The sequence below is a fragment of the Equus asinus genome, chromosome 10 (assembly GCF_041296235.1).
Source record: "Equus asinus isolate D_3611 breed Donkey chromosome 10, EquAss-T2T_v2, whole genome shotgun sequence".
Classification (NCBI taxonomy): Eukaryota; Metazoa; Chordata; class Mammalia; order Perissodactyla; family Equidae; genus Equus; species Equus asinus.
Genome location: NC_091799.1, coordinates 80,374,424 through 80,395,814, shown reverse-complemented (window position 1 = coordinate 80,395,814; position 21,391 = coordinate 80,374,424). Strand labels below are relative to the sequence as shown.

Sequence of the window (21,391 nt, the reverse complement as noted above, 5' to 3'; positions counted from 1 at the left end):
TTTGAAAAGAAATGAACTTCTTTCTCATGACTTTATTTTTTAATGGGAAAATTGAAAGACAGCTCAGTGCTATGAAACACAGAGACCAAAGCCACTTCAGCCCATGACCACCCTGCAGGCTCCACATCTGATCAGCAAGGAAGGACTCTCTGCAGGAACCAAGGCAGGAGCCAGACATGGTCCTGCAAGGGTGGTTCCAACAAGAAGACACATGCGCAGGACACGCTTCCTGAGCTTTGAGAAGTGTTTGCAGGAGAAGCAAACAGAAAAGAAAAGAATTAGCAAAGTACCCATCTTAGATGTTATTCCATGACTAGTGGTGGAGGCCGGAGAGAGGGAAAGTGGCATGGAAGATACTGGCCATAGATGCTGGAATGGTTCAGGCCCAGTGACTAGAAAAGGAGTGTAATAAGGAAGGTGGCTTCAAGACTTTAAGTCTGAGGGTCACTGGTCCAAATGACCCAGGGACAGAATAAGAGAACAGCCCTTGCTGACTGGCAAAGAAAGAAGGCCACAAGAGAAATCTGATCACAGGGAGAAACCAATGAGTAGGAATTTATAGCAAAATTAGCAAGTGTGTATGATGTGGAGAACAGAGAGTGCTAGAACTGGTGGGAGGCTCCCAAGAAATGGTGACACACCCCTCCCAAATACAGCCCTCAAGACTTCTCTTGGCATCAGGCCTTCTTCAGCTTCCTGGTCCCACACAGCCACCTGGCCACCATGCCCAGCAGCTTCCGACAGAGCCACACAGTGCCCAAGATGACCACCAACAGGAACAGAAGACATCAAGCTGCTGGAAGGCATGGGGCTTGAGATGCCCCACACCGCTTGTCTGGAGGATGTGTTCAGTCCAGCCCACCAATCACCAGGTGTGGGTGAGGGGGTGGGATCTCCTGATGATGCTGGCAGCGACTGCTGCAGATTTGTACCTGTTGGCAGAGGCAGATGTGGGGCGTAACTCATGTGGTTTCAGAAGCCTTAGGGACCTTGTATTACACACAGGCGCTTTCCACCATAAGCACAAAGGCTCCTTTTCAAGGAAGAGTCATTGGCCTTGCCTTGCCACTGTCTAGTTGGGTCCCCTTGAAAAGTTCCAACTGGTGCCTACATGCAACGATCCATGCTTAGCGCTAAAAGTGCTAAACCATAACAGAGTGACGAAGTCTCTAAGGACTGGTCTCTACAAGAAGGAGGCTTAAATATACTATAGAAAATTATATAAGATGTAAATTATACAGAGAGAGGGAGACTGACAGAGAGATAGCACATCACTTTGTGCTGGTGTCTTGGTGAGGTGACACATATGACTCTGGAGACTACACCCAGGAGGATATATCTACACTTTCCTGCCCTTCAGAGCATCATGTTGAATGGCACTCCCTCCATGGGCTGAAGCCTGCATATTTACACAGGGCCCCACACTTAGAGCAGTCCTGTGCTTGATTTAACTCTCTGCTGTCACCTTTTTGAAATATTCAAACTTTATAACAAGGGCTCTACCTTCCATATTACATTGGACCCCATAAGTTATGAAGCTGACCCTGATCCACAATGTCTGAGGACCATCCCAGCCCAAATGACGACTCCTTGGGACTAGTGGTTCATGGCCATTTTGGGTCTAGGTCCTTGAAAATCCAATGAAACTTACAAACCCATTCTTGCAAAAGTAAATATTTGCAACACATGAGATATCAAATATATATGAAATTTCTGGGTTTTCTGACCCCTGGAGTTTAACACCTTTTCTAGGGCTTAGAATCACAAGTTTTGGGCTGTTTTTCAGTCATTTAACAAGAACTACTTGCAGAACTCCTACGTGCAAGGTAATATGTTAGGTCTTGAGGTCTGATTCAGGATTGTGCACTTGAACTCCAAGTTATTCAGTCCTTCTTAGTTATAACAAAAAATATATGTATTTTTCTCTTCACATGAGATCATTGTGCTGGATAGGAAGTTAATTAAGACACCAAAAGTCCCTTTTGTTGACTCACTTAACAGAAATTCCTTCAGACGTACTTTGTGGCAGGCCCTGTACCAGACACTGGGAACATCGTGGAAAACAAGAGACACATGCTGCTGTCCTAGGGGGCTTACCCTGTACTTTCTGGTGTTGGGGACAGATGATAAATTAAAACCTAAAGAATTGGGGTAATTAGGGATCCTGAGAAGTGTTAAAAAGGAAACAATGAATGTGAAGTAGGCAAGAGACAAGTCTAGTTAGGACTATCAGACAAAGATGGCCTCTCTGAGGAGGCGACATTGGAGATAAGACCCAAATGTGTTAAGGAACCAGCCCTGTGAAAAGAAGGGAAGAAGTGTTCTAGGTAGTAGCACAGACAAAGATCCTGAAGTAGAGAACAGTGTGGCATATTGGGGATGGAAAGGCAACCTCCTACTCAGTTGAAATTCTCCTATAACCACGCGAACATATAAGACCTCTCAAAGAGAACCTGTGTAAGTAATTTGGATTCCTCATAACCCATTAGAAGAAAACTCTTTTCAGCATCTAACCTAAATTGCCTAGTCTTACACTCAGAGGAAACAGGACAGCTTTTACCATTGCACACATATTATTGCACAGCCTGGGACTTTCCATTTTTATTGCAAAAAAGACACATGTGGTGCCCTTCATGCTTGATGTCTTCATTCAGCCTATGTGACCACAAGCCCAGAGAGCCACATACCTCTTGTCTTCTATGACTTGCTTCATCTTCAGAGCCAGTGTCTCAGCCTTGATTTGCTTTAACTGGATAGAGACACCAAATTTTTTGGCTTCTACTTGGAACTGGTTTTCAGGCTGGTCTCCAAAGAAGGAAATCCTCACCATGGGTACGCCATGTTGGATGGCCTCCATGATACTATTCACCCTACCGCGGACGACAAAGAGATGGATGTGAGTGTGAGCTGTTGCAAATGAGAAAGACAGCAGGACATTCAGGATGAAAAGTTTCAGGATACCAGTAAATCAGAAAGGGCAAAAAGAAAATGACAATGGATTCTCAAAGTGTGTTGGAACCATTGTAAAGATAATTCTGCTTGGGACACATTCAAGGTAGATGTTCTAACATGCAGGATTCCAAGCCTTGCCTTTTTACAGATACTTCTTGCCAGAGACAGAACCCAGCTAAGACTGAGAACCCAGGGAATTCTGTAGAGAATAATGCTAGGCAAAGCATATATCTCCATCCATCCCTCCGTCCATCCATCCATCCTTCTCTGCATCATCCTTGTATCTTTCTTTCCTACTCTCATCTCTGTTTACTCTTTGTGTTTCCCTGTGTCTCTTTCTCTGTCTCTCTCTTTGTTTTGAGCAATCTTTTCTCACTTGCAAAGTAATTTCCCTCTTCTCTGAATTCCTGACACATTCATTGACATCACAACTCATGTGGCACTCATAAAACTATACTATATGTGTGTCTCCTCAAATATATGAGAACACCATTGAAAGCAGAGACTAGAGCCTACACCTCAATATTTCCAGTTCCAGTGTTTCCATCCCACTCTCATTTAGAGCTAACTAAATTGGTTGTTCACAATGAAGAATTCATCTCAACCTGTGCCGCTCCACTGGGATGTGCATCAGAATCTCCTTGTGTTCCTTTCAAATGAGATTCATATGCTCTACTCCAGTCTTAGAGAAATATATTTGCAGAAGTAGAAACAAGAATGTGTTTCTTAAATTCCCCAGATGATTTTGAGTCACAAGCTTAGTTAAGAGTCTCTGACCCATCCATTGGCTACAACAGTGAAGAGACTCTCAGATCAGTAGGGACGGAGCAAACCTGTTGGGTAATGAGGGGACTCTCTGGTACCAGAGACTCAATAGACCAAATAATTGGCTATGAGGTTGCTCAGCTTGGCCTCAGGTATTTTGGCACATCCTAAAGACATTGTTGGTGTCAATATTGTTAAGGTATGAAAGCTCATACCTTAGTAGATAAGGAGGATCTATCTGTATGTCTGTGTGCATAAAGGCACGTGGGTGAACAGGTCCTCATGAAGACACTAAATACAGTGGCAACGTGATCCTGGGATGTTCTCAGAATTCACAGGTTATTTTGGACTGTGTTTGGCTGATCTTGTTCAAGACCAAAGGCAGTAAATCAATGTGACTTTATTGACTGTCGAAATCTGGCCTAGGATAAAAAAGAAAGGAGAGAGGGCTGTTTTGGAATCTGATCTCACTGGAAGTGTAGCCTGATTACCCAAAAACTCCAGCAGGCTGCTACATTCCTATTCTCTGGAGACTTGCTTTTAGCTGTCAGCAGCTCCTTCTCATAATGATGGGCTTGCCGAAATAGAGGTCAGAGCCCTGATGAGCCCTAAAGACATGTAAATAAGATGAGAGACACAGATCTTGGTAGTCCTTACCCAAGAGGTCACCTTGAGAAAGCCAGTCCACACTTTTCACATTTGCTGCCAATTTGATGTCTTTGGGCCAATGAGAAGGCTTACACCTCCATATCACCCCGAGGGAGATGAGCAAAAGCACATTCACCTCCATGAGAAGCTCCTGAGACTGAGAGATGCTCACCATGGAGCCCAGGGCCACAAGGACAAAATCTGAGTCTCCAGACTTGGCAATGAAATTCTCAAATTCCTGGAGAGAGGTAAGAAAGGAAAAGAGGTGTACAAAGTTGTCCGTGAAAGCCAGGAGAACCAAGGAATGAAGGTTGGCTCTTTACTGAACACACCTTCCTGTCACTCCTAAAGCTCACTGTCCTGAAACTATTATCATAGCCCAAGGGACAGCTGAGCATCCTTTGCATTGTGTTCATGCCCATTGTGGTGGTGAGAACATCTTTCTTTTTTGAAACACTGACTGTAAGATCATAGCCATCCTAGACCCTCTATAAATTTTGGGTCCATGGAGACATGGGGAGTTTTCAAAAGCCAGAACAGAGGTGGTAATGTAAGGAAGAATTCCAGTGGGGATCAGCATCCAGCAGAAGAAGGTGGGATTCCAGAGGCTGGAGAGGGGAATCTGGGAGAAGGCCTCTGGCATAAGAAATGGAGGTAGAATAGGGAAGGCACCTGGCCACCCACATCCAATGTGCCACGTCATGTGCTTTGCTCTGATATTCCATGATATTCTGTCACTGATCTTTGTAGTTCATTGCCTACCTCAGTGGTTCACCCACATAAATGCAAAATAGACCTGGGCACCTTATATTTAAAATTCCCCAGGCAGTTCTTAAGGAGGGTTGTGACCTAATGTTGCAATCTTGGATTTAACACTGTTTTGCCAATTGTTACTTCCAAAATTTCTTAGGATTCTGACTCTCTCTGGGCTTCTGCAGCCCCTTGACAACTTCTAAACCCTCATCCTGTTGGGTTGATTCCATCTAGCATAACATTACCTGAGTTACTATCTCAAAGGACCACATTAAAACAGCCTTTCATAATTACAAAAGCAACATAAGACCATTATATAGAAGTTGGAAAATACAGAGAAGAAAATGTTTCGAAAAAAGCCTCTGTTATCTAACAGCCATTGCAACTCTCACTCCTATTATGCTCCTACTTAACAGTTCCCTCCCCAGCCCTATGGGCAAGGCCTAAGTCACCCTGCTGGATAAAACCTCCTGCAATCTGGCCTGGTTATATTAGTGCAATTGAATCTTCCACTTCGTTGTCTAGCCAGAGTCACTCAGGGAATGCAGAGTCATGGTCATGTCACTCTACCTCCACACTTGGTACTCCCTGTTCTCCCCACCTGAAATGGCTTCTCTCCCAGCTCCATTCCTAAAAAATCCTGCCACCCACTCAGAGCCCATCTAGCGCATGGATCATTCCCCAACTCTTCCTGCTCACTCAATGTAAGGTCACTAGAGGAAAGGTAGACACATCAGTGCCTGGAAGGCCCAGGCCAAATCAGGGCTCTTCTTCACTCTGAAATGGAAAAGTCACTTACACCACCTGTGTCTCTGTCTCTCATTTACAAAAATGGAGATGATCATACTTTCCTCTAGGTGACAATATATATAAGATAAATTCCATGAAATGGCAACACAGTACAGATGGGCAATAGGCAGCCAACTAATCTCAGCTCCCTCCACTTTGCAAACTTCTAGCAGTGTTTCTGAGTCTATGCATTCAAAATGACTGTGCAGCTTTTACAACTGACAATGCCCAGGCCAGACCCCAGATCAACCAAATCAGGAGGTCTAGGTGGAGTTAGGAACCAGGGCTCTACAGGCTGGAGATACTGGAGATGCTGCCTGCAGTCAGTCCCAGGAAGTCCCGCCTTGGTTACAGCCTGTCTCACAGTGTTGTGTGTTTCATTGTAAATAACTCACCTCCTTAACAATTCTTGCATATGACGGATGCTTACTGCATACTTACCATCCATATGATCATACAAATGCAAATGAAAATTATCAACTTATTAAAAGGCTTATCCTGCCAGGGCCAGGACTAGGGCAAGGCGAGAGGACTCTGGAGTAGCATTTAAGAAAGTCCTCAATCTTAGGGTTGTACTAGTGCCATCACTGTACTTGCATGACCCTGCAAATGAGTACTTTATTAAAAAGTGTGCCCTAGGAGCCTCACTTGCCTCACCCTACTCCACTCCCGGGATCTCACTGGCAGAGGCAGCCACCAGCTCTGCACTGAAGGCCTCTGCATGAAGCCCCTATTGAGAGCTAAGGTTTTACTTCCTTGTGGTACTGCTTTAACAGGTTTGGCCATTAAGCTTCTAAAACACACAGTGTTGGGAAGCAAAGGCCAAGCAAAATCAAAGGGAAAGTCAGAATTAAGAAACCACAACTCTGCTTTCTCTAGATGATGAGACAAAACTGGCCTAGAGCCTTTGGGGAAATGCTCTTTGATGATGTTGCCAAACGTAGAGTGAATTTGCTATTGCTCCACAGAGAAATCAAAGAACATCAGAAAATTCTTTAGTTGGCCCCAGAAGTCCATACGGTCAGTCAGGAAGGAACATAATATTGGCACATAAGACAGGGGGTTGGTAGCCCAAAGGCCATGTTGCCACATGTGGTGGGAAGAATGGACACAAATGGCTTCCCAACCTTCTCAGCAACCAGGAAAGAACACAAGTCAAATGCTTCTACAAATATCAGACTGAAGTACTCTTTCTTTGAGGAGTCCATGATATCATTTCTCTTTAGCAAATGACTGCACTGAAATCCCTGTAGTTCCAACAATTTTAAACAGTTTTCAAATATGTCTCTGAGAGAAAGAAAATCAACGATAAAGATTTGTTGGAGGTGTTAATTTCACAGTACAAGAATCTTGGGCTACGATTTCCTGGGTAAGCAAGACCACACCTAGCAGCAGCATCCTATTCCACCATTGTCCATTAATATGCTTTCCCCAATCATGCCAGCAGATATTCTGCTCCTGAGAGTGTTTCCTTCTTCCCCTCCCCTCTCCTCTCTGATCCAAATCCCAAGCACCCTTTATGCCGGTTGATTAGAAAATTTATCTTTAAACTCTCAAGTCTTGAAATCCGTGGTCACAGTTGACTTACCTTAACTGAGACCAAATTTCCACTGTTAGGCCTTCTCCTCTGGGAGCCTTCTACGACCATAGCAGACCTCACAGATCTCTTTCTACTTGATAAATTCCATGATGTTCTTCTTGACCTTCACATAAATACTGACTCTTGCTGAGTGATTGTCTTGTTTACTCAGCCAAACTGCAAGTTACTTGATGACACAGTCTTAAAAACATGGACATATAGGCTATTTTTAAAAATCATGCTATATTCTGCAGTTGACAGATCACCTCACCCAAGGGACTTTTTGATCTTACTAGAACTCTAAATCTCAGCTAAAAATAGGAATTCTACCTTTCTATGCCCATCAATTAAGAAATGAGGGAAAAAAAAGCCTGATTTTCAAGCATACTATTAGCCTTTCCACTTCAATAAAGGCTGTGGCATCCAGAAAAGATAATGGCAAAGTTTACTGACGTACATTTAAGACTCTGCCTATTGGATTATTCCAGGACTAACTTCTTGCAGTGCTTTCCCATCACTGCCTGTATAGAACATGATCCTGTTTTTTTTGTATAATATATGGAGAAATGGATGAGGATGCCCATCTGTACTTTAGGCACCGGAGGTGACAAGTGCAAGGGCTCAAAACGTCAGGGGTCTACCAGCTGCATGAAGCACCCAGAGAATCAATACCTGGCACACCTGTAATTGTGCACCACTGCAGCATCACACCCCAGGGAGAGAAGGCCCATAAGCTAAGCACTCCTTAGCAATATGCAAATCTCTACCTGATCTTTAGGATCAGCTTTATAAATCACACAATGGAAGTGACTGGCTGAAATCATCCTCTGCTCTTTACTTTTAAAGATTTCATGTCACAAAGGAGTGGTTGCCAAATATTTTGGATAATTTCAGTAATGCTGTAAAAATTCCTAGAATATAGTTCATATAATTACATTTAAAATTTAGCTAATAAATAGAAAAAAATTCAAGAAAACACAGTTACATATACCTGTCCTCAAAATATTAAATTAGAGGAGAAGAGACAAAACATATAATTAAAACGTGTAGCTAACAATGAAGATGATACAGACTAAGGGTCAGATAAGCAGGTCAGATCAGACCTGTACAGGATGGACTAGGATCTTCCAATCTGAGTGAGGAAAGAAGGCTTTAGGGAAAAGTCATGTCTGAGCAGGACATTGACTAGCAAATAGAATTTTCAAGGTAAAAAGAAGGGGTTAGGCCACTCTGATTAACCCAGATATACACGGATTCTGTCTGTCCACCTTTATGTCCAAGGTTAAGGACTTATATGTTCCTTTCCATTCAAGATGAAGCAAAAGGAATTAGATTCACGTGTTATTCTGCGCGAGTCTGATTGCTTTTTAAAAGGACTTTCCATGGCCAGCTATTCAAGTACTACAAAATCAGTCTTCGCAAATCATCCCTTCATTAATGAATAACTGTGATAAGGAGGAAAAATAAGTGGACGAAGGTGGCTCTCATTATCTTATCAGCAATGACTTGTGCTTTAGTGTCGGGGAGATTACAGATGATGATTGTTAAGTGAAGTATTGCAAGGAGGTCCCAGAAAGAACAACTCCCAGTTTCTACCAAAATATATTCATGCTGGTAGAGGAAGAGGGAGAATACAGAGTAAGAAAGAATCTCCAGAGATGGTACTCAATTTGGTGAGAAATACCTAGTTACCTAACCATCTACTCATAATCTATCCCATCATCCATCCATCCACTCATTCATCCATCTATCCATCCATCCATCCACCTCTTTATCATATCCTTAGTCCAAACATACATACATCCTCCATTAATTTATATCACTAAAACATTGAATCTTTTGTTAAAATAATAAATAGAAATTACCTGCCAGCCAAAGCTGCTTTCATAAAGAAATACAAATATTTCTTAAATTCTTTGTTATAATCTTCAAGTGGAAACCAACTGAGAACTTGGTATGATTCTTCCTCCTCTTTGAATCCTAAGAAACACCAATGGGTTAAAAATGTTAAATATGTTACGCAATATGGAATAACATTAGCAGGATGATAGCAACATGCTTTTGTTCCAATAATTTTATATTTATTTGAATGTTTACCTTTTGAACTATTTTTGTTTGATTTGGTTGCTTTCTCATTCAGTCAGTCTTATAAACTGAAAACATGGGTCGAGAACCTTGCAAAGATTCAGGAATTCTTCTCAGTTTAAAGTAATGGAAGCTTCCATTAAAGCTTCCACTGAAGGTATAGCTATTGCTCTCACTTTACAGGTGAGAAAAAAAAGTTAATTGAGCTTAAGATAATATGTCAAGGTTGCACCCATAGGAAGTGGTAGAGTTTCTATTTAAATACAAGTCCCTTTGATTCCAGAGCCTCTGCACTTTCTAGTTTAGAAAAGTTCATTCTCATTATTTAAAGCAATACATCCAAATCGTTTTTTGTTTCACTAAAAGACCTCAGTGGCTTAACTGAAATAGTAGTTCACTGTACTTCTACTTACCAACTTGGCTTCTCCCCCATTATTCACATGTAACAGAAAGTATGAGTCTATTTTTGATGTTTGACTGTGGACAAGTTTCAAGCCCTATCTCCCACTCCCTCTTCTGTGCCTCGTCTGGACAAGCTGTTAAGAATCTCCCCATGCTCCCTCCCTTGGCTCTATTGGGAGTTTCAAACCGCAGAAGGCAGGCCAATGAGGAGGACACCTCAGCTCATCCCATCCCCCTACCCACAATAAAAACTCAAGCAAGACATCCCTCCATGCTCTGGAAAGCCATTTTTCAGATTTGCTTGGGAACTTGTCCTGCTTTTTCAAAAAAAAAGGCCTTATTATTTGAGTAATAAACCTTTCATACTCTCTAAATGCACATGTGCCTTCAACAGCCATGACACCTAACCTAACTGTGTACGGTGGTTAGGGAGAGATTAATACATGGTCCCACACATTAGAGCTCACATACCCAATCAGAGTGAAATTACTGACTTTATCCAAGTATTTATTGGCAAACGCTTTACATCATAGATTTGGCTAATATGTTCTGCTCAGTAACTGTTTCAACAGGCTCTCAATCTCAGTTGCCTGCACCTTGGAAGAGACAGAAAACATTTTTAAGTGGTTACCCATGGAGTACTTCAACTGCCCTACCATCGGCCACAATCTTTGTCAGAAAGATCTTAACCACATCCAACTTTCTCCAGGAGCACAGGTATGACATTACCTTGAGGACTTCTTCCTCCAAAGAGATTCACTTGCTATACTCATTCAAAACATGGAATAATTCAACCAAGGGACTCACACAAAGGCATGTGCCATTGCCCCCACACAAAGCTCAAGGCTAGTACCTCAGTTATGTTCCTGGGAACTTTGTGGTCAGTCTAAGGCCTCTCTATCCATAACACTGTCAGGAAACAACTATTCATCATGACACCATGATATTTCAACAAGTTCAACATCTTTAGGCCTTTTTGCATTCTGGAGACAGCATATCTCTTGTTCATATGTTTTACTTAGGTCCATTTATGCTTATTACTTGAAAAGCAGCCCACTTTGAATTGCTCACCCAATAACAGCTCTAGAATCTCTCCAATTTGCAACATAATAGGCACTGCCGTGAGTGTCCCCCAAAGTTGCCTTTACTGTGGAGTCTTTAACAACCTCCTCTCATGCCTCCTGGAGTGCTCCTGACCACCTATGATGACTGTAGTCATTTCTTATTGCTTCCTAAAAAATTACTATAAACTTAGTGACTTAAAACAAGACAAATTTATTATCTTATAGTTCTATAGATCAAAAGTCAAAAATGGGTCTCAGTTGGATAAAAGCAAGGTGTGAGCAGCCCTGCATTCCTTCTGGAAGCCCTAGAAGACAATCTCTTTTCTTGCCTTTTCCAGCTTTTAGTGGCTGCCTGTATTCCTTGCCTCATGGCCTCCTTCCAACTGTCAATCACATCACTCTGACTTTTCCTTCCATCACCACATTCCTTCTCTTACTCTCCTGTCCTATTCTGTCTGATAGAAGGACTCTTGTAATCATATCAGGCCCACCGGGATAATCCAGGTAATCTCCCCATCTCAAGACCCTTACATTAATCACATCGGCAAAGACCCTTTGCCAGGTAAGGTAGCATATTCACTGGTTCCAAGGATGGAGACATGGATATCATTCAGGGGACATTATTTTCCTACTACATTCTTCTTTCTGTACTGAACACTCATGTACACTGTATGTGCAAAATGCATTCACCCCATCCCAACATCTAAAGTCTCAAACCATTACCTCATCAACTCATAGTTCAAAACCTCATCTAGATATGATCAGCTCAAAAGTTCCAAATTATATCATCCAAAGCATTTTTCAAGTATGAGTGAGAGTCTTGGTATGATCCATCCAGGGGCCAAATTTCTCTCCATCTGTGAACAGACAAATTTAGGAAACAAGTTATCTGCTCCCAAGAAACAATAGTGGGTCTTGTGTAAAATGCCAGTTACTGTTTTTTATCATTCTACGTGGAACAAAATGAAAGCAAAACATAAATTACCCATTCTAAAAAATTTTGATATCCGCCTGGGCATACAATATTAGGTTTTAAGGACAGGAAATAATCCTCTATGATTTGAAATTCAGCCCTGTGAACTTGAAGATCTACCCTCTGGACTCACTGCCTCACCTCATGGTTCTTTGTTCTTTATAAAACATATCGTGTGTTTGCACCTGAATAGTTTATCTGCCTGTTTCTTACTTTTAGGGAGTCTAACAGCCTTCTTTCAGATCATCTTCCCTTTGTCTCTTTCAGTCCAAACTCACAGTGTTTCTTCTAGTATAAAATTCTCAAGTACCTTGTGGATCTCCTGGGTATGTCATAGGAATTCATTCCACTAGACACGAGGCTGCTCCACAGATTTTTACAAAATAATTTCATTTCTATTTTTGACTTCTGCTAATATGGCTGAACAGATCCACAAATCACAAACCTACTTTTCAAAGAGCTCTCTGTGAGACTGAATATTCTGAACTTTTAATCTTTCAAGGGCAATAGCAAAAGGTTATCCAGCCACACCACTGGTTTTCTCTGTAAAAGCACTGGTTTTCTTTGATTTCATCAAAGTGAATTCCTTAAATTTAGAATCTATTGCAATCTGTATAGGCTAAGAATTTCCAAAATCGTGAAGACTTGCTCTCATTATGCTTAATAATTCTTGCTTCAATTTGTTTCTTTCCTCTCACATTTTGCTATAAGCAGCAAGAAGCCTTTAACATCTCTATTTCTACTCAAGTTCTACTTAGGATGATTTACATATTATCTAAGACAATATAGATTTTCTCTACCAAGCTCCTCACTTCCCTCTGAGTCCTCGTTAGCAGAGTTCTTAGCATTTGCATTTCTACTGACTGTCTGTTCAAGGCAGTCTAGGCTTGTTCTGTCAAGCTCCTCTATGTCCTATCAGACTCTCCCCATAACCCAATTGTAATTCTTTATATTGGTGGAGCGGTAGTACACGTGACCATTAGAGATCTTTGCTACTTAACTGCCACTGACATCATTCATTTATTAGTGTCGCAAATAAATAAACAAGATAGAGAAGTGTGTCCAAACGAGGAGTTAGTGAGTGGTTCAAATATTTCAACACAGTGAAACGAACATCAGGTCAGACATCAAACCCCAATCATGTGTTTTCCTTATTTGCAGACATTTAGCAAGCTGTGTGACAGAAGTGAAGAATGAATATACTCTTTCAAAGCTTAAAAAATGCCCATGAATGGAGAATGGTGAAGGAAACTCCACACACTTAAGCCTGGAAACTGAGGATAAAATTGAAGGGCTCCACGAACTCCCTGGATTGTTTATAGATTTGGTGTACAGATGTTTGTTAAAAGGGTGGAAGGTCTGTAGCTTCCAGTAGTTTTTCAACTACATGGGAACTGCAAAAAATATCATTTTTTCTTTTTTTATTGCAGAAACATTGGTTTATAACATTATATAAATTCCAGGTGCACATAACTACAATTCAATTTCTGTGTAGATTACATCAAGTTCACCACCAAAAGACTAATTACAATCCATCCCCACACACAGGTACCTAATTACCCCTTTCCCCCTCTGGCAAACACCAATCCAATGTTTGTCTCTATGTGATTTTTTGTTGTTGTTTTTATCTTCTATTTATGAGTGAGATCTTACAGTATTTGACTTTCTTTTTCTGACTTATTTTGCTTAGCATAATACCTAAAGGTCCATCCGTATTGTCACAAATGGCTAGATTTCACCATTTTTAATGACTGAGTGGTATTCCACTGTGTATATATACCACATCTTCTTTATCCATTTGTCCCTTGATGGGCGCCTAGGTTGCTTCCAAGTCATGGCTGTTGTCAATAGTGCTTCAATGAACATAGGGGTTTATGTATATGAGTTCATGTTTTCATGTTCTTTGGATAAATACCCAGCAGTGGAATAGCTGGATCATATGATATTTCTATTCTTAATTTTCTTTTAACTTTTTATTGAGATTATGATAGTTTTCAACCTTGTGAAATTTCAGTTGTACGTTATTGTTTGTCAGTCGTGTTGTAGGTGCACCACTTCACCCTTTGTGCCCATCCCCCCACCCCCCCCCCCTTTCCCCTGGTAGTCACTAATCTGTTCTCTTTGTCCACATGTTTAACTTCCATATATGAGTGGAGTCATACAGAGATTGTCTTTCTGTATCTGGCTTATTTCACTTAACATAATACCCTCAAGGTCCATCCATGTTGTTGTGAATGGGACTATTTTATCCTTTTTATGGCTGAGTAGTATTCCATTGTATACATATACCATATCTTCTTTATCCACTCATCAATTGATGGGCATTTAGGTTGCTTCCATGTCTTGGCTATTGTAAATAATGCCGCAATGAACACAGGGGTGCATGGGACTTTTGGAATTGCTGATTTCAAGTTCTTTGGATAGATACCCAGTAGTGGGATGCCTGGGTCATATGATATTTCTATTTTTAATTTTTTGAGAAATCTCCATACTGTTTTCCATAGTGGCTGCACCAGTTTGCATTCCCACCAGCAGTGTATGAGGGCTCCTTTTTCTCCACAACCTTGCCAACATTTGTTACTTTTTGTTTTGGTTATTTTTGCCATTCTAATGGGTGTAAAGTGATATCTTAGTGTAGTTTTGATTTGCATTTCCCTGATGATCAGTGATGATGAACATCTTTTCATGTGCCTATTGGCCATCCGTATATCTTCTTTGGAGAAATGTCTGTTTAGATCTTTGACCCATTTTTTTAATTGGGTTGTTAGATTTTTTGTTATTGAGATGTATGTGGTCTTTATATATCTCGTATTTTTAACCCCTTATCAGATATACGGTTTGCAAATATCTTTTCCCAATTGTTAGGTTATCTTTTCATTTTGCTGATGGTTTCCTTTGCTGTGCAGAAGCTAATTTGTTTTACGTAGTCTCATGTGTTCATTTTTTCATTTGTTTCCCTTGCCCGATCAGACATAGTACTTGAAAATATGCTGCTAAGGCTGATGTAGAAGAGCGTACTGCCTATGTTTTCTTCTAGAAGTTTCATAGTTTCAGGTCTTACATTCAAGTCTTTAATCCATTTTGAGTTAATTTTTTTGCATGGTGTAAGATAATGGTCTACTTTAATTCTTTTGCATATGACTGTCCAGTTTTCGCAATACCACTTAATGAAGAGACTTTCACTTCTACATTGTATGTTCTTGGCTCCTTCATCAAAAATTAGCTGTCCACAGATGTGTGGATTTATTTCTGTGCTCTAAATTCTGTTCTATTGATCTGTGTGTCTGTTTCTGTGCCAATACCATGATGTTTGGTTACTATGGTTTTGAAGTATTTTTTGAAATCAGGGAGTGTCATACCTCCAGCTTTGCTCCTTTTCCCTCAGGATTCCTTTGGCTATTCAGGGTATTTTGTTGTTCCATATTAATTTTAGGATTCTTTGTTCTATTTCTGTGAAAAATGTTGAAACTTTGATAGAGATTGCATTGAATCTGTAGATTGCTTTTGGACATATTGACATTTTAGCTACGTTAATTGTTCGATCCAAGAGCGTAGAATATCTCTCTATTTCTTCATCTTCTTCAATTTCTTTCAATAACGCTTTATAGTTTTCAGTGTATGGATCTTTGACCTCTTTGGTTAAGTTTATTCCTAGGTATTTTATTCTTTTTGTTGCAGTTGTAAGTGGGATTGTACTCATAATTTCTCTTTCTGCTACTTCCTTGTTAGTGTATAGAAATGCAACCGATTTTCATATACTGACTTTGTATCCTGCAACTTTACTGCATTCATTTATTATATCTATAAGTTTTCTATAAGTTGGATTCTTTAAGGTTTTCTACATATAAAATCATGTCATCTAGAAAGAGTGACAGTTTCATTTCTACTGAGACTAGCCAAATTATTAGATAAAAAAGTAGAATAGTGGTTATCAAGGGCTGGGGGAAGCAAGTAATGGGCCATCATTGTTTAAGGGTACAGAATTCCAGTTTGTGATGATGAAAAAATGCTGGTGACAGTGGCACAACAATGTAAATATACCCAAAGTCACTAAAATTGTACACAAAAATGGTCCAAATGGTCATTTTTATATTATGTATGCTTTGCCACAATAAAAAACTTTAAAAAGTGTTCACAGAAAAATATTCTTTTGAAACAATCTGACAAAAACAAAGCCCAGAAGTCACCTCAATTTTTATAATGTCTCAAAATCATGTTCCTCAAAGATGTGGCTTGGGGCCAGCCCAGTGGCACAGTGGTTGGGTTCACATGTTTTGCTTCACTGACCCAGGATTTACAGGTTCAGATCCCAGGTGCTAATCAAGCCATGTTGTGGTGGCATCTCACATACAAAGTGGAGGAAGATTGGCACAGATATTAGCTCAGACCCAATCATCCACACCAAATATATATATATATATGGCTTAAATATATATATATATATATATATATATATATATATATATGGCTTAAAAAATACATATATATATATGGCTTAAAATTGGATTTTTTTTTTGAAAAATCAAAGCCTTAGCAATACTTCAGACTAAGCAAACCAGAGCTTAAAGTCCTAAATCCACCCAACACTATTAATAGCCTGCCATGTGACCTTGAGCAAATCATTTCAATTCTCTGACCCACCATCCCCTTGTCTGTCAGAAGAAAAGAGTTGATAGCATTTAAGAATTCATTTTAGCTAAACTTATTTGGATTCAGTGACTCAATTAGGAATTTCCAACATCACTATGCACAAACTCACGGGGAGCCACTGACTTTTCAAGAAAAAACATCATCTCAATAATAGATTCTGATCTTAGCTGCATAAATACGGAACTCCTGAGAAAGCTTCCTTAAATTTCAGATATCGTAAGAGGAGAACTTAATAAGCTATAGAAAAAGAAAAGTAATCTTACCAATTAAAAACTTTATTTATGGCTGAACACTTCTATTCAACATATTTTCAAGCCAGGTTATAAAGAAGCATTTACAAAATAATCTGTAATAAAGTGTGGAGAACTGCTTGGGATAGAGTAGAAGGCCAGATAAGGGAGGAAAATATGGGATTACAGAGTATAGCATTCTGATTGACAGAGCCCAGGAGGTTTCCAACACCTTACATAAACACAAACACACGGACACACCTTTTTCATTCTTTCAATCCAATTGCATCTTAAATACTGTTTGAAAACCCTTTCTATGCAAAAGGCATTGTGGTTCTTTGCTTGGAGTAAAAGAAATAAAGAATTAGTGAGAAAAGATACCTGATATCAATAATCTTGCTCTCTGGAGAAGCATGGTGACATTATGACCATGATCTTGAAGAATCTGAGACACTCAGTCCATTAATAGATAATGACTTCTACCTAGGAACAATGCACAACTTCATTTTTATAATGATGAGAACAGAAGTTCTAGGTTGATGGGTTGATAAATCCAGAAGAGGAGGGGTAAGGAAACAGAAAATTAATGGTAATTAGAGAAAGATGAACATCATTCACACTTTCCATATCCATCAGGGTACACCCTAGCCCACTCCCCCAGAGCCTGCTGGCCCACATCCTTGACCTATGGCAAACTTCTATCAAAGGTCCACCCTTGTCACTCTAACCACCATGTCAATGATGAGCTCCTTGGTGCTTAAGCCTTAAGGAGTTCCTGATCCTAAGGTACATGCTGCATTTTAGCTCAGGCAATTTGGAGACAACATCTCCTAAAGAAATAACTGCACCAGAGGAAACTTTGGCACAATGCTGTGGGTGTGAGTGTAAAGGGTTGCACAATCAACTAGAGATATTTCTGAAAACCTTTTATTTGGAAATTTGTGCTAGCATAGGAGCTAGAAATATGCGAGCAGGAATGCGAGTCCAAGAAACAGCCAATGGAGCAGAAGGACATGGAGTCAGCACTTACAGCCCAAATCCTTCAGATTCAAATGTATTGGGCAGAACATTTCTCAACTGGGGCCTGAATTGTGTATGACATCAAATTAAGACATTCATGATAATTTTGGGGGTCCATGCAGAGGGCCTGCAGGAACCTATATGCATGAAGACTGAGATATCACTCATCCTAGCACAATCCCGGGATCCTAATGAAAGAGAAGCTTGATCATCAGGGGAGGTACAGGTTCCATCCCAGTAAAGTCTTCTTTTAGACTCCACTCCAACACGGCACCTTTGCTTGAGTCTGAGGGTCTCAGCAGCAGAGAAAGTCAGATCAGGAGAGAAGTTGATGGCAAATGCCAAGAGTTTGGAGATGAAGGTTAGAGGGATGCAGTGCTAGAGAAAAGGTGTGTCGCTATTTCTCAGCTTTTTACACCCAGACTTGCATAGTCTGAAGTACCAGGGGAGGTATAAAGTACAAATGTCCCATGTCTCATATTCACATTTTAATCCATATTAGACCTTGGAGCCTGGGAAAAGGGGTGACCCCACAGGCATCCCATCATAGAGGGTCTTGTGAGCTCCAGTGCATCCTGGGGCAGAGAAGGGGCTTCCAGCTCCTCACAAACCACACCAGCTCCCTCTCCGAGTCTGAAGCAGGAGAAGGGTATACCTTCAAGAGGTGAGAGAGCTCTCTTACTTCATCACTACTACAGAAAGGAAAAAACAAGCTTTCCAATGGTGTTACAGGTTTTCTTAAAGAGTGATTATAAAAACTCTCCACTAAAAAGTGGTGAGAAGGAGAGCTGTGGAGAGGATGGTCTTGGGGTTAGAAATGCTGAGTATATCCATGGTGTTCGCCGCATTAGGGACCTCTGGTGTGATCTGCAAAAAGCACCTCCCCTCTATGACCCATGCTTTCCTGCTCAGGAAAACATTGTGGGAGACGAATCATATGGTTTATTCTTCGTCCCAGCTCTAAGGTCCCCTGATTCTCAGTGACCTAAAAGTGATCTAAGAGAGTCCACCCTGGGTTGAAAGAAAATTTGGGGAAGCTACGTCCTTCATGACCCCTTCATCATGATATTTTTTCCCTTTTCCTCTTCTGTCCTCTTTGGTGAAAAAATAAAGTATATAAAACTAAAGCCACAAAATAAAGAATTAAAAGTTCCACGAGTCCTTCAAACATCTCCAGCAGCACGAGTGAAAGAAAGGGGGACCGGGAGAAACCTGAATGTACGGGAGCCATTCCTCAGCCCTGGTCAGTTCTCCAGGTTTCCCCTGGATGAGAACACTCCACCCTTCTAATTATCGTTGAAATATCTTCCCTGCTCCACCTGGGCTCCCATGGGCTCCAAAAATTACTGCTGCCCCCTCCCTCAGAGAGCCTGCAAAGTCTAGGCACAGCCTCTGCTGGCAACTGACGGACACCCCTCAGAAGTTTAGAATGAGGCTCTGAATGTCCAGTCTGTGCCCAGGAGGAGTCATCCTGGGGTCTCTTGCACTGGCTGGAGCTTGAAATTCTGGCCCCAGCCCTGCATAATAGGGAGCTGGTCCTGAGTGAGAAGAGAGAGGAAAGAGTATTTCTATTTTCTCTAGAACTATCTTCTCCACCTCAGTGGTGGGAGACGCCCTTTTCTGCATCCACAAACAGCACCCATCCCTTTATCCTCCAGCCAAGGGAGCAAACCCGCCCAGTCTGGAAAAACACATGAAACAACCCTCTGACCTAGGGCTGTTTGAGCTCTGGTACAGGTGCCTGGGATGCTCCTGTCTCTGGATTATTTGGCTAAACACTCACCCAGCAAGGACACAGTCAGGATTTTGGCGGCCTCTGAGAGCAGGAGCCCAGGCAGAAGGAAGCAGATGAGAAGCAGCGTCCGTGGCCTCATAATGCTGGTTCCTGTGCCGGGAGCCCTGTGCCTCCTGCAGGAAAAGGGACCTGTGTGCACCCCAGACATGTGGTGCACAGGCTGTGAAGGATTCAAGCTGACTGGGAGCTTGGGAGGCGGTAAGAGATGGATCTCACCTGTCTCTCTTCTCTTTGTCTCCTCCTGCTCTTCTGCCCCTCCTCCCTAGACTCCTGTTCCTTTGAATAATCTGCCCTCATCCGCCTGCCCATGGGCAGTGGGAAGGAGGGGTTAGTGAGCTGATCCTTAACCCCTCTCTGTCCAGGTAATCACCACACTCTCCCCGTAGAAAATACTCGGAACCAGGAATGGTAGAGACCTTAGGAAATCACGTTGATCAGAGCTCCACCTTGAAGTGACTTGAGCCATCTCAGTTTTATGGACCCTTCCCAAACTTATGAAACTTCACCTTCAGTCGAACTGCTCTAATGACCTCACACTGCCATCTCCATGACGCATTTCCCCAGGGACCTACTTAAAATCTCTTCTAGTGTCCCAAGCACAAGGGACACTCCCCCCCTGAAAGTAGTGTCTACTCCCTGGGAGTAGTTAGTTTATACTCTCTGGAAGCAAATCCCCAAGTGAAATTGACCTACCTTCTTGCATTATATCTCTGAGAGCCTCTTTCATTTTTTAAATTTTTATTATTTTGTTGAGATCACATTGGTTTATAACATTATAGAAATTTCATGTATTTTGACTTCTGTATAGACTGCATCATGTTCACCACCAAACGTCTGGTTTCTATCTGCCACCATACCTATGTGGCCCTTTACCCCTTCAGATTTCAGGTCACCTCTGGGAACCACCAATATGTTCTCCTTATCTATGTGTTTGTTTATTTGTTTATCATTCACATGAGTGAAATTACACAGTGTTTGTCTTTTTCTGTCTGACTTATTTCACGTAGCATAATACCCACATGTCCATCCATGTTTCCCAAATGGCACTATTTGGTATTTTTTATGGCTGAGCAGTGTCGATGAAAATAATCCATAACCAATCTATAAATGAAAATTTGGGTGAGTTTATTCTGAGCTGAAATCTGAGGACCATGGCCCGGGGCCTTTCTTCCCAAAGGAAGAAAGGGCACCAAAGAAGTGAGGTGCACAGATTGGTTATATACCCCCAAGCAGGAGGTTTCACATATGATTGAAATGTCCCTCCCACAATAGTCACAAGATTGCCCTGTCAGCACAGTGCTTGATGGACACAGCAGGTAGTGGGTCTGCTATCTCAGAGGGTGCAGCAGGAGGCAAGTCTATTGTCTCGAGCTGGGTGGTCACAGGTGAGCACAGCAATCAGTTTCTAGCCTAAGGAAAGATGCTTAATCCTTAAGGAGATGCCAACGTTGGGAGGGGGAGGGAAGTTGCACCTTTATCTCAAGGGCCTTTGTTCTTGCCATAGGGAATCTCTAAAGCAGATATACAATGCGTGCTCAACGGCCACGGTCAGGCCCTTTTGGAAAGACAGGGTCAGGCCGAATTAGGTGTACACCAAATGGCTTCCTCATATTCTCCAATATGTCCTATTGTTTGCCATTTTTATTTGTCAGCAGTATTCCATTGTGTAAATATACCACATCTCCT

General features: G+C 41.4%; 1 pseudogene; it reads right to left on the bottom strand.

The window, feature by feature from the left end:
• Positions 1–677: 677 nt before the first annotated feature.
• Positions 678–19,932, bottom strand: LOC139046484 (UDP-glucuronosyltransferase 3A1-like; annotated as a pseudogene).
• Positions 19,933–21,391: the final 1,459 nt, after the last annotated feature.